The sequence below is a fragment of the Rhinolophus sinicus genome, chromosome 3 (assembly GCF_057876585.1).
Source record: "Rhinolophus sinicus isolate RSI-liver-muscle chromosome 3, RSI-T2T, whole genome shotgun sequence".
NCBI classification, from domain to species: Eukaryota; Metazoa; Chordata; class Mammalia; order Chiroptera; family Rhinolophidae; genus Rhinolophus; species Rhinolophus sinicus.
This window is the reverse complement of record NC_142503.1, coordinates 162,200,346-162,211,565: the sequence shown is the minus strand read 5'-3', so window position 1 is coordinate 162,211,565 and position 11,220 is coordinate 162,200,346. Positions and strand designations below refer to the sequence as shown.

General features: G+C 39.5%; 1 pseudogene; it reads right to left on the bottom strand.

Annotated features, from left to right (window-relative positions):
• Positions 1-6,040: 6,040 nt before the first annotated feature.
• Positions 6,041-10,982, bottom strand: LOC109444430 (keratin, type I cytoskeletal 18 pseudogene; annotated as a pseudogene).
• Positions 10,983-11,220: the final 238 nt, after the last annotated feature.

The following is an 11,220-nucleotide window of genomic DNA, read 5'->3' as shown; positions in this document are numbered from 1 at the left end:
AATATTGCTTTTAAATAGCTATCAGTTAGTGATGAAGTGGGATCAGACCAGGCTGGATTCCTGACCCTTAATTTACAAGGAGAAATACCCTATAGAGTTAAATAAAATGTTTGACGTACACAACTCTACCTACATTGATTACGGTAGTTTCCCAATAAAATGTTAAGTCAGAACTTTTTGGATCCTCTGGAATTCATCCCTGTCCTATGCCTTTCATAACTATTTCTACTGTCTATGAGTTTGACAAGGGCTGCCGCTATTTTTAGAGTAATCACTTAAACCATGGCAACATTTTCACCACTTTGATAATTCAGAAACTAAGAGAACAGGGCTTTGTATCGTTACTGATACTTACTGAATGCCTCTCCCAAAAGCATAACCCTTCACAGCTGCCATCTGTGCATTGCTTATTCTAAAAATGTGGACACAGATGCAAAAACCTGCCCCCCCAACTTTTTCTCGTAGCTATTGTAGTCATTCCGTTTCTGTAGCTATATAGTTGTGAAGAGTGACAAGGATGAGTTGACCTGCTATATGCTCTAAGTTGACCCAATTCTTACTGTGCTAATAAAATTACAGTCTCCTATACATAGTAATATCCAGGAAGCGGTTGTTTACTGAAAGCTCTGTGCTCTTCAACAAATTAACTGTGTCTGTCTGGACTGCTTTGGTTTGGCAGCTCAAGAATTGGGGAGAGAGTAGAGAGAGTGACAGGAAAGGGAAATTTTCAATCTGGGTAAGAGGAATGAGATTCTTAAGAGTGGGTCACAGAGCCATCCAGAACAGGAAACAGTAGCAAAAAAAAAAAAAAAAAAGCGCCTTATCCGGTGACCTTATTTCCCACTGTGCTGATTCTTCTCTTGCTTTCTCTGCTTTATTTAATAAACAATACAAAGTTTCCCAGGCTGAATGTGTACATTAAAATTCTCTGTTTTTTAATAAATAGTTACCAGCATGTGCGCGTACACACACACACACACACACACACACACCCTATTCAAACTTCCTTTTGGATATTTATGCATGAGCCTGCATATTACTAAAAAGTACAAGCACTTAAAATAATTTCAGACCGTTGTTTCATGAGATCTAATCATAGTCTCATGTGGCTTCATTGGCCAGGCATTATCTGTATTACTGCTCAGGGAAGTGGTCCAAGTTCAATGTTAATTAAATTTATGATAAAAACAGCACAACCAACCAAAGTTTAACATATCTGTATTAATATGGTTTGTAGATATCACACAATTAAGAAAACACTATGAGTATAAATTCTCAAATCTAAATTTCGCAAACTTTATGACCAAGTAAAACTCAAGTAGTATTGTCTTTCAGGTTTACTGATCAGAATACCTGAATCTTGTTTCTATCTTCCTTATCTAATTATAAATTCAATTAGCTCTTAGAAGGAACATTTGGAAAAGAGCACTCCTTCTATTCCAGGAGAGCAAATGGCCAACAATAGCCAAAACACTCCTAAAGAACAGGTAAGGGGACAATCCTTACCAGAGAGCAAGAAGTTATACTATAAAACTATACTGAAAGTAGTGTTGGCACAGAGATAAATAAGATAACAAGAGTCCAAACAGAGACTCCAGAAGCAAACCTGCACGTGTGGAAACTTGATTTCTGAGAGCTGGCCTTGCAGAACAGCATGAAACAGAAGGACTTCCTAATGAATGGTGTTGGCAGTTATCTTTATGAAACAAAGGAATTTGAGCTACTACCTCATATATGTGGTAGTCCAAATCAGTTACAAATGGTTTGAAGACTAAAGTGTGAAAAGCAAAACTAAAACTTAAAAAGATGACATAAGAGAGCATTTATATGACACTGAGGAAAGATTTTTGTGTATTAACAAGGCGCAAAGCATATAAAGCAATCATATTAAAATGAGAACTGTAAAGATATCATAAAGCGTAGAAAGGCAAATTAAATTGGGAGAAGACATTTGCAACACATAATGGACAAAAGATTAGTATCAAGAATATAAACACAGGGGTGGCCAGTTAGCTCAGCTGGTTAGAGCACAGTGCTGGTTCCCATCCCCACGTGGGCCCCTGTGAGCTGCGCCCTCCTTAAAAAAAAAAAATGTACATATATATATAAAAATGTACATATATACACATATATGTATATATATATGTGTGTGTGTGTGTGTATTTATATATAAATACACAACATGCTCAACTGATCAGGGCAGAAGAGGAAAACTTGCCCAAAAAATCTACAAAAAACTGTTTAACTCCACTTGTATTCCAGAAAATGTGGCGGAAAAACAAATTTTAAATACAATTAAAATACAGTTTCACACCTAGTATATTAGTAAAAATTTCAAAGTCTGACAAGATCAGGTATTGCTAGGATGGCGGCTTATTGGAATACTTATTGTTGATGGAAATAGGAATTGGAACAGAACACTTCAGAAACACTGTTACATCATCTAGTAAAATTAAAGATGAATCCTGTGACCCAGCCGTATATATCCTGGAGAAACTTGCATGTGCATACCAGGAAACAGGCACAAGACTATGCAGAGCAAAACTATTTATAAATAATAGCAAAAAAAACTGGAAATGATCAAATGTCCATTATAGTAGAATGTATAAATTATAACACACTCATAAAATGGAACAAAATAGCAGTGAATAAATTCCAAAATACAAAATGGATGGATCCTAATGCTGAACCAAAAATGTGGCTGCAGAACACATAGTATGAATGAACTTTTTAAATGTGCAAGATTTTTAAACATTAAAAAGAATAGAAGTGGCAAATATTTTTCTCTTCTATTGTAGAGTGAATGCTGCATTTCTAAACGACAGATTGTTGGTGATTCTAAAGTCTGGTGTGAAACAGGGTGACACTAAAAGTCACTGCAGCCTAATGGGAGTAAGGAGTCTTGCTCTTGACAGCTGCCACTCTGCTCTTCCAATATATGTATTTTATTGCATCTGGACTAGATCAGCCAAGGAGTCTGGATCCTGCTGTCAAGTGAATCACTAATTGGCCGACTGTTTGGCTGCCTTGGTTTAAGAATGGAGCTAACGAGCCCAGGGTCAGTGGTTCAGTCCCCTTGTGGTTCAGTTGGCTCTGTGCCGAAGGCTGCACCAGTATTCTGTAAATGTGCACAGTTAATCACAAGAGGGACTGGACAAGAGAAGAAGAGATCTGTCAGCTCAATTAGAAAATCAACTTAAAGCTCGAGGCTCTGGTCAGTACACAAATCACAGCACTGTTTCTCACCAGCAGGTGCAAAGGTGTCAACCGAAATCTTTAAATCTTTAAGCGGAGGAGTGGAGCAACTGACTGGACACGTACTCTCGCTGCCTGGATTGGTACCGAAGTGTTCCTGGGGTTTAGAGCCCGCCTTCTCTATAGAGATGCTGAGACTAGGAGACAGGAATTCTGAACTAGATGTAGAGTCTCAAGAAACTAGGCTTTAATGATTTGAAAGCGCTTCATAAATGTATGCATGTGAAGTCAACAGAACAGGAAAGGTAGGTAAAAATCACTGCTATGTATAGCAGGACAATCTTAAAAATACCTAGTATCTAGTTTGGTTTGTTTGAAAAGTGTTCCTGGTTCATTACAGAAAGTATCAGAGTAAGGAGTGATTGCAGGTAAGTAAAACACTTAGAAGGCTTTTTTTTTTAGAAAAAAATTGATCAGTAAAACTAGTTCAGTGCAGCTACAGAGAGAATGGAAAAGACACATAATATCATGGACTAAATGAGCTCTCTATAAAATTTTCTTACAGGATATACAGTTGACCCTTGAGTAACGTGGGCATTAGGGGCACCAACCCTCTGTGCAGTTGAAAATCCACATATAAGTTTTGACCCCCCCACCCCCAAACTTAACTCCCAGTTGTCCCTCGGTATCGGCAGGGGATTGGCTCCAGGACTCCACCGTAGATACTAAAATCTGAGGGTGCCCAAGTCCCTTATATAAATGGTGACAATTAATGCATGCAGTCAACCCTCTGCATCCATGCAGTCAACCTTCTGCATCCGTGCATTCAACCAACTACGAACTGAAAACAGTAATTTCGATCCCCAGTTGGTTGAATCCTCAGATGTGAAATCCAGAGCCACAGGGGGCCGACTGCATTTAGTGGAAAAAAATCTGCGTATAAATAGACCCACACAGTTCAAACCTGTGTTGTAGTTTGAAAAGCCATCATTTTACCAGGGGGGTGACAAAACCACTTCATCTGGACCAATGATGGGGAAAAGGAAGCTGGCTCTTCAAAAAATAGCCTCAACATGGAAGAAATGTACTTAATTAAAAGCGAAGAATAGCCAGCAAAGAGAAATCTGTTGTTGAAGGTCCTCTTTGTCACTCAGGTTGGACTTTTCTTTCTAAACTTCAAACTCAGGAAGTCATTTTGTATAATCAGCCTATATGTCTTCATGGAAGGTTTGGAAATGCTTTAGTTCCAGATGTTCTCAAAAGAGGCCCGACTCTCTTGCCCTAAATATGTTACGTTTCTTTCTGATTGGGTTTTAGTCTCACTGCAGTGCTCCAAGTACTTGCCATCTAGCAGTAGTTTAGAAATTTCCTTTCCTTTCTCATAAATTTTGTTGAAAGCAACCACATAACGAAGAGTACGTGTCTTCTACTTATGCTTAGCAGGAAGCCGGAAGTAAGTTCCTTGTGATGTCCTGCCCAGACCTTGGGGTGCTACAGATAAAGGCCTACACTGTGAACTTGACTCCTTTCACATGCCCAGAATTCCTCCTATGGAGATCTTTAGAGAGGCAACTGGACAGATGTTTTCTGTAATCTTCAATGGTTAAGACAAATCTGTGGAATGCAGAACTTCTAGAGTTGTGGGGTTTTTTGTTTTTTGGGCTTTTTGGCAAACAACATGAGTGAACAACGTTTCCTCTAGTCTCCAGTACTGAGATCAAACTATGTTGATCTCTAATCAAAAATGATTTATAAGCTTATGAGATTTGATTCTAAGCCTTGCCCTTGATTTATATTCTGAAAAACTGTGCTAAGAAGCTGTGTTCCCTAAAAGCCTTGGGCACAGTCTTTTGCAATCTGTTAGGCAACTATTGAAAAAAAAAGGAGGGGGGGTTGTATAATCACTAATTGTTTGGTAGATAATTAGTTGAGCTCTGTCTCTAAGTAAGAGGTCACAAATCATGGGGGCCAGTCAGCTCATTTTGTTCCAAGAGATCTATAAATTCAGATGCATTCCTCATGAGGCAGGTAAGGCCACAGAGTTGATATTCTTTTGAGAAAGGGAGTTAACTTTTCTTGTAGGACTGAAGACCAAAGTAGGTTCCTGAAGCTGAAGACAGAGAAGTAGAAAGCAATGAACTATTATCTTTTTAATAAATTCTAGTATTTGTGTGCTAGAGGAAGAGAATACTATATTAAATACTAAAGGGCCCAGAGATGAAAAGACTCTTATAATCGTGGAAGACAGCACTTGATAAGTTTGATACATGTCACATGGCCCTTTATGACTAAGTGCCAAGGGAGCGATGGAAGTGATAAGTGTTCACCAGTCAAAGAACGCTGGGGGCCGGTGCAAGCCGGAAAAGCTGCCTGACCATGGGGGCACCAGTGGGGCCACGGAGGATGTGGAGAGAAGTCCAGCGAGGAGGGCAAAGATGCAGGAAGGCTGAAAGCAAGGTTCCAGGTCAGTGAGAAAAATCCCAGTCTCAACGCAAGGAAATGGTGGGTGCTCAATAAATATTTGTGAAAATCTAAAAGAGGGGGTTCTCTTTTTAAAAGGAAACTGATTAAAATATCTAGAGAAATCATGTGGAGTAATGTGCTATGCATTTGAGTTACTCAAATGAAGCTAAAATTAGCCAACTACATGAAGAAGTACAGATGGGAAAACCAGAATGTGAGGGAGACAAACCATTAAAAATCATCCTGAAGAAACTTGGAAAATAACGTGCATGCTACTGTCTCTTAATTAGCATAAATGTTTTTTTTTGTTTGTTTTTTTGGTTTTTTTAGCAGTGGAGGAACAAAGATGAGAACACAATAAGAGAGGTGCTAAAATGGTACAAAATAAAGGAATGTAACATATTGAAGGTTCCCAAAACAAAATGTCATGGAAAAGACCTATGGGAAAGGCCAACTTCCGTTTTAAAGGCTGCTCTTTACATTTTGGGATGAGGAGGAAAATGGGCTGGAAACAGATATGAGTACATGAACACGTCCTCAGGGGAGGATAGAAGGGAAGAAGAGAAATACGGCCACCCAGCAAAAGAGCTGAGGCGTGGGAATCTCTGTGACACAGCAAGGGGTGCGCGGAGAACTTTGACCCTGAGCAGATGCGCCTAAATCTGCTTTTCTAAAGCAAAATATACTGTGGTGCTCAGAGAAACTTCTGTGAAGGAATTGGGAAAAATGATCACCACTGATAAGTCTTTAAAGATAGCTCTTTCTGGCAAATTCCATTTACGTACTCTAAAGAAAAATGACCCCCAAACCCAACACTATGTAAAGCAAGAAAAAGAGACCAATGGAGACCTTCTCATCTGACAGGGTCGGGTTATGACATCTTGGAGAGGCCTTCCCTGACAACTCTCTCTGTGTCCCCACAAGCTATGCATTATTTATTGTCTGTCTCACAGCCTTAGTACTATGAGGGCAAGGCTCACCCCCCAGCCCCTCCACCCCAGTGCCTTACTGGGTGGGACACAGAGAAGTTGCTAAAAACGTATTCCTTGAATGAATGAGGGAAAGAATTCTAGCCATAAAGGAAAGGATTAGCCATTAACAATGTGAAAACATGGAAGTGCAAGTTGCTAAGAAAAGAAACTCAGAGGGAACTATATTCCAGGCCTGAGATTGAATGTGGTTATATCCTTGGTTTTTCACTAGCCAGCTGGGGATTATTTATTTTGCTATTTTTAGGTCCAGAAATCTTAGCCTTCTCTCTTTACCACTAGCTGTTTTTAAGTTAGAAAACAGGGCCAATTTAAATATTGGCCCAAGCAAAACCTCCCAGAGACAGGTGCTCTTGAAAGAAAAAAAAGAAGAAAAGTTCAAATTGAAAAAGAAACCAACAAGAAAAGAAAAAAGATTTCGGGATTGTATGCATTATCATTTTATGAGCTTCATGTTAGAAATTTGAAAAGTCTCATGGAGATAAAGTTTTGGTGTTAATTTTCAAGTTAAATGTTGAAAATTAGACAGGTAGAAGAGTTCACTGAAAGGGCAGGAACCCTTTTCTAATTTCTTCTCAGCCAAACCTTCCCTGTGTCAATTTCCCAAATATCAGAGACTGTCACATTCAAATTAAACAGAAAAGGATTTTTTCAAAGCCAAATAACTTTTTTAAAGTGATCTCTGCCATATTTTCCCTCCACTAATAACAACTAACATTTATTGAGCAAGAACTTGGCAAAGTACTTAACATATATTTCAATACTTAACATATATTTCATCTCGTTTAAACCTCACAGAGTTGTATGAGGTATCTAAACTATGCAGAAATCAAGGAATTTTCTCGAAGTAACATTGCTAGTAAATGGTCCCAAAGCTTATAATCTTAAACCACTCTATTCTGAGCCATTAATATGAGTAACTAAACATTACCCAGGAAAAGTACAGCAACGAGAACAATCCATGATCCTTCAACTCAAATCATTTTTTATATTATATAAACACATTTTAAAACTTATTATGGAAGAAATTCAAACATACATAAATGAATAGAACCCCCACATGCTATCACACAATTTTAACAATTACCGATATCCTGCTATTCTTGTATCATCTTTACTTCTACCTACTCTTCATTCAATTGTTTTTTGCAGCTTTGTGAAGTAAAATATACATACACTGAAATGCACAAATCTCAGCTGTACAATTTGACAAATGGATACACACATGTAATCTACAGTCCTCCTATGATTCAAAACATTTCCATCCCCCGAGACAGTGCCTCCATGTCCCTTCCCAGTCATTCCTCCCCACCCTCAGAGGCAACCACTGTTATTGTTTTGTTTTCCACCTTAGATTCGTTTTGCCTTTTCTAGAATTTCTATAAATGGAATCACTCAGAGTGTCCTCTTGTGTCTGGAGGCTTTTGTTTAGCATATTTTTGAGATTAACCAATGTTGTTGAATGTATCAGTAGTTCATTCCTTGTCTGAATACACCACAATTTGTCTATGCATTTTCCTATTAATGCACATTTGGGATGTTTCCATTCTGGAGCTATTATGAATAAAACTATTGTGAACATTTTTTTTTAATCCAGTGACTTCTGAACTTTTTATTGACCTACTGCCCCCCAAGAGGTGCCCTGCTTCTGCTGCCTTAGCACCTCAGAACTTTGGTGTCATTGACCTCAGACACCAGTTTGCCATCCACAATCCTGTGGGTGGTGGTCCTTCGGATGATTCCATGGAGTTGTTGTCCAGGATGTCACCCAGGATGTCACCAAGATCAAAGTCTTCCCCTTCTTCCAGCAGGTGGCAGTAGGTGGCGACCTCAGCCTCCAGCTTGACCTTGATGTTCAGCAGGGCCTCACACTCCTGGGTCTGGGCCAGCTCTGACTCCAGGTGCAGCAGGATCCCATTGAGCTGTTCGTCTGCATAGCGTGTCTCTATCTCCCTCAGGCTGTTCTCCAAGCTGGTCTTCAGATTTCTCACTGAGTCCAGGTCGATTTCCAAGGACTGGACTAGACGTCTCAGCTCCGTGAGTGTCATCTCAGCAGCTCCTATCTCAGCGGTCCATGAGGTGACCGCTGTGATGCTCTCCTCAGTCTGCTGGGACCAACACTTGTCTAGCGCCTCTCGGTTCTTCCAAGCCAGCTCGTCATACTGGGCTCAGACGTCAGTCACGATCTTGCTGAGGTCCTAAGATTTGGGGGCATCCAACTTCACAGTCAACCCAGAGTTGGAAATGTGGATTTGTAGACCATTTATTTCCTCTTCATGGTTGTTCTTCATGAAGAGCAGTTCTTCCTCGAGAGCTTCGATCTCCGTCTCCAGCTGCAGCTGAGTGATATTGGTGTCATCAATGACCTTTTGGAGGCCACTGATGTCACTCTCCACAGACTGATGCATGGCCAGCTCCATCTCATACTTGACTCTGAAGTCATCAGCAGCAAGATGGGCATCGTCAATTTGCAGAACAATGCGGGCATTATCCACAGAACTTGCAAAGATCTGAGCCCTCAGGTCCTCCATGGTCTTGAAGTAATGCCCTCAGTCTCCGACCTGGGGCCCCTTTTTCTCCAGGTGTTCCTGAATTTTGCTCTCCAGACTCTGATTATCAGCCTCTAGGCTCTTCACCCTCTCCAGATAGGAGGCCAGGCGATCATTCAGGCATTGCATAGTCTCCTTCTTGGTCTAGATGCCCCCTAGGCCCACCAGGCCCCCAGGCCCCCAGCCACACTGGACACAGGTGGAGTGGGATACAGAGACCCAGGAACCTGAGCCCCCTGTGCCTGCATGCACGCTGGCCGTGCTGCTCGCCGGCTGAACCTGGTGGCCGGGTCACTGCACAGAACCCAGGGTCCAATAGTTGGTGGAGAAGCTGGAGTGGATGCTGAAGCTCATGTTGTTCCGGGAAGAAGGTGAGAGGCCAAGACTCAGGTTTGGGCCACCTGAACATTCTCATACAAGCCTTTTGGGGAACATGTGTTTCATTTCTCTTAAGCGTGGAAATTCTAAGTCAAAGGGTAGGTATAGGTTTGATTTTTATGTGAAATTGCTAAACCATTTTCTAAAGTGGATGTACTATTTTATATTTCTGCTAGCAAGTTGCTTACAGAATCACCAACATTTGATGTTGTCAGTCTTTCTAATTTTAGCCATTCTAATGGGTGTGTAGTAATAGTTCATTGTGGTTTTAATTTGCATTTTTCTGATGACTAGTGATGTTGAGCATATTTTCATGTGCTTGCTGACCATTCATATATCTTCTTTTGTGAAGTGTTGGTTTAAGATTTTTGTCCATCTTTTTTTTTAACTTTTATTTATTTTAAGTGTGTTTTTCTAGGACCCATCAACTCCAAGTCAAGTAGTTGTTTCAATCTGGTTATGAAGGGCGCAGCTCACAGTGGCCCATGTGGGAATCGAACCGGTAACCTTGTTGTTAAGAGCACCGCGCTCTAACCAACTGAACCAACCGGCCGCCCCATCCATCTTTTTAAAAGTGGGTTGTCTTTATTATTGAATTGTAGAGTTCTTTATATATTCTGGGTATAAGTCCTTTATTAGATATACATTTTGCCACTTCTTCCTCCAGGCTATGGATTGCTTATTTATTTTCTTAAAAGTGTTTTGATAAAAATAAATATTTAATTTTGAAGAAATCTACTTTATAAACTTTTATTTATGATTATTATTGCTGAGTCCTATGTAAAAAATAGCTGCCTATCCCCAGTTCATGAATGTGTTCTTTTATGTTCTCTTTTTAAAGCTTTATAGTTTTAGCTTTTACCTGTAGGTCTAAGATTCATTTTAAATTAAGTTCTGTATACAATGTGAGGTACTGGTTGAGGTTCATTTTTTCCCATGTGGTTATCTAGTTATTCCTGCACCATTTGTTGAAAACACTATTGTTCCCTTTCCCCCCATTGAATTACCTTGTCCCTTTGAGAAACATAAATTGACTATATAAGTGAGTATCTATCTCTGGACTCTGTTCTGTCCTTACGCCACGCTTTTCTCTCTTCTGCCAGAGCCACACTGTACTGGCTATTGCAGGTTTATAGAGCAAATCTTGAGTCAAATAAGTCCTCTAGCTTTATTCTTCTTAGCGATTGTTTTGGCAAGTCTAGGTCCTTTACATTAACATATAGATTTTAGAATTATCTTGTCAATTTCTACATTAAAAAGCCTGCTGGGATTATGACTTAGATTGTATCGAATCTCTTCATTACCTTGGGGAGAAATGACATTTTAACAACATTGAGTCCTTCCAATCCGTGAGTATGGTATCTCTTTCCACTTACTGGAATTTTATTTTATTTTATTTTTAGCAAGACTGAGCCTCTATTTACCTGACAGAAACAAAGTTATTGTTAAAAAAAACCCCACAAAATTTAATTGAAATTTAATTGATATACAAAAAAACCCTGCACATATAATATATACAATTTGATAAGTTTGGACATATGTGTACACACATGGCACCACATTGGAATCTTTAAAAGAAATAACTGTTATCAGAAATATTCTAAGGTTATAAATTGAGTACAATTTCTATTCCTTTCTATTGTACT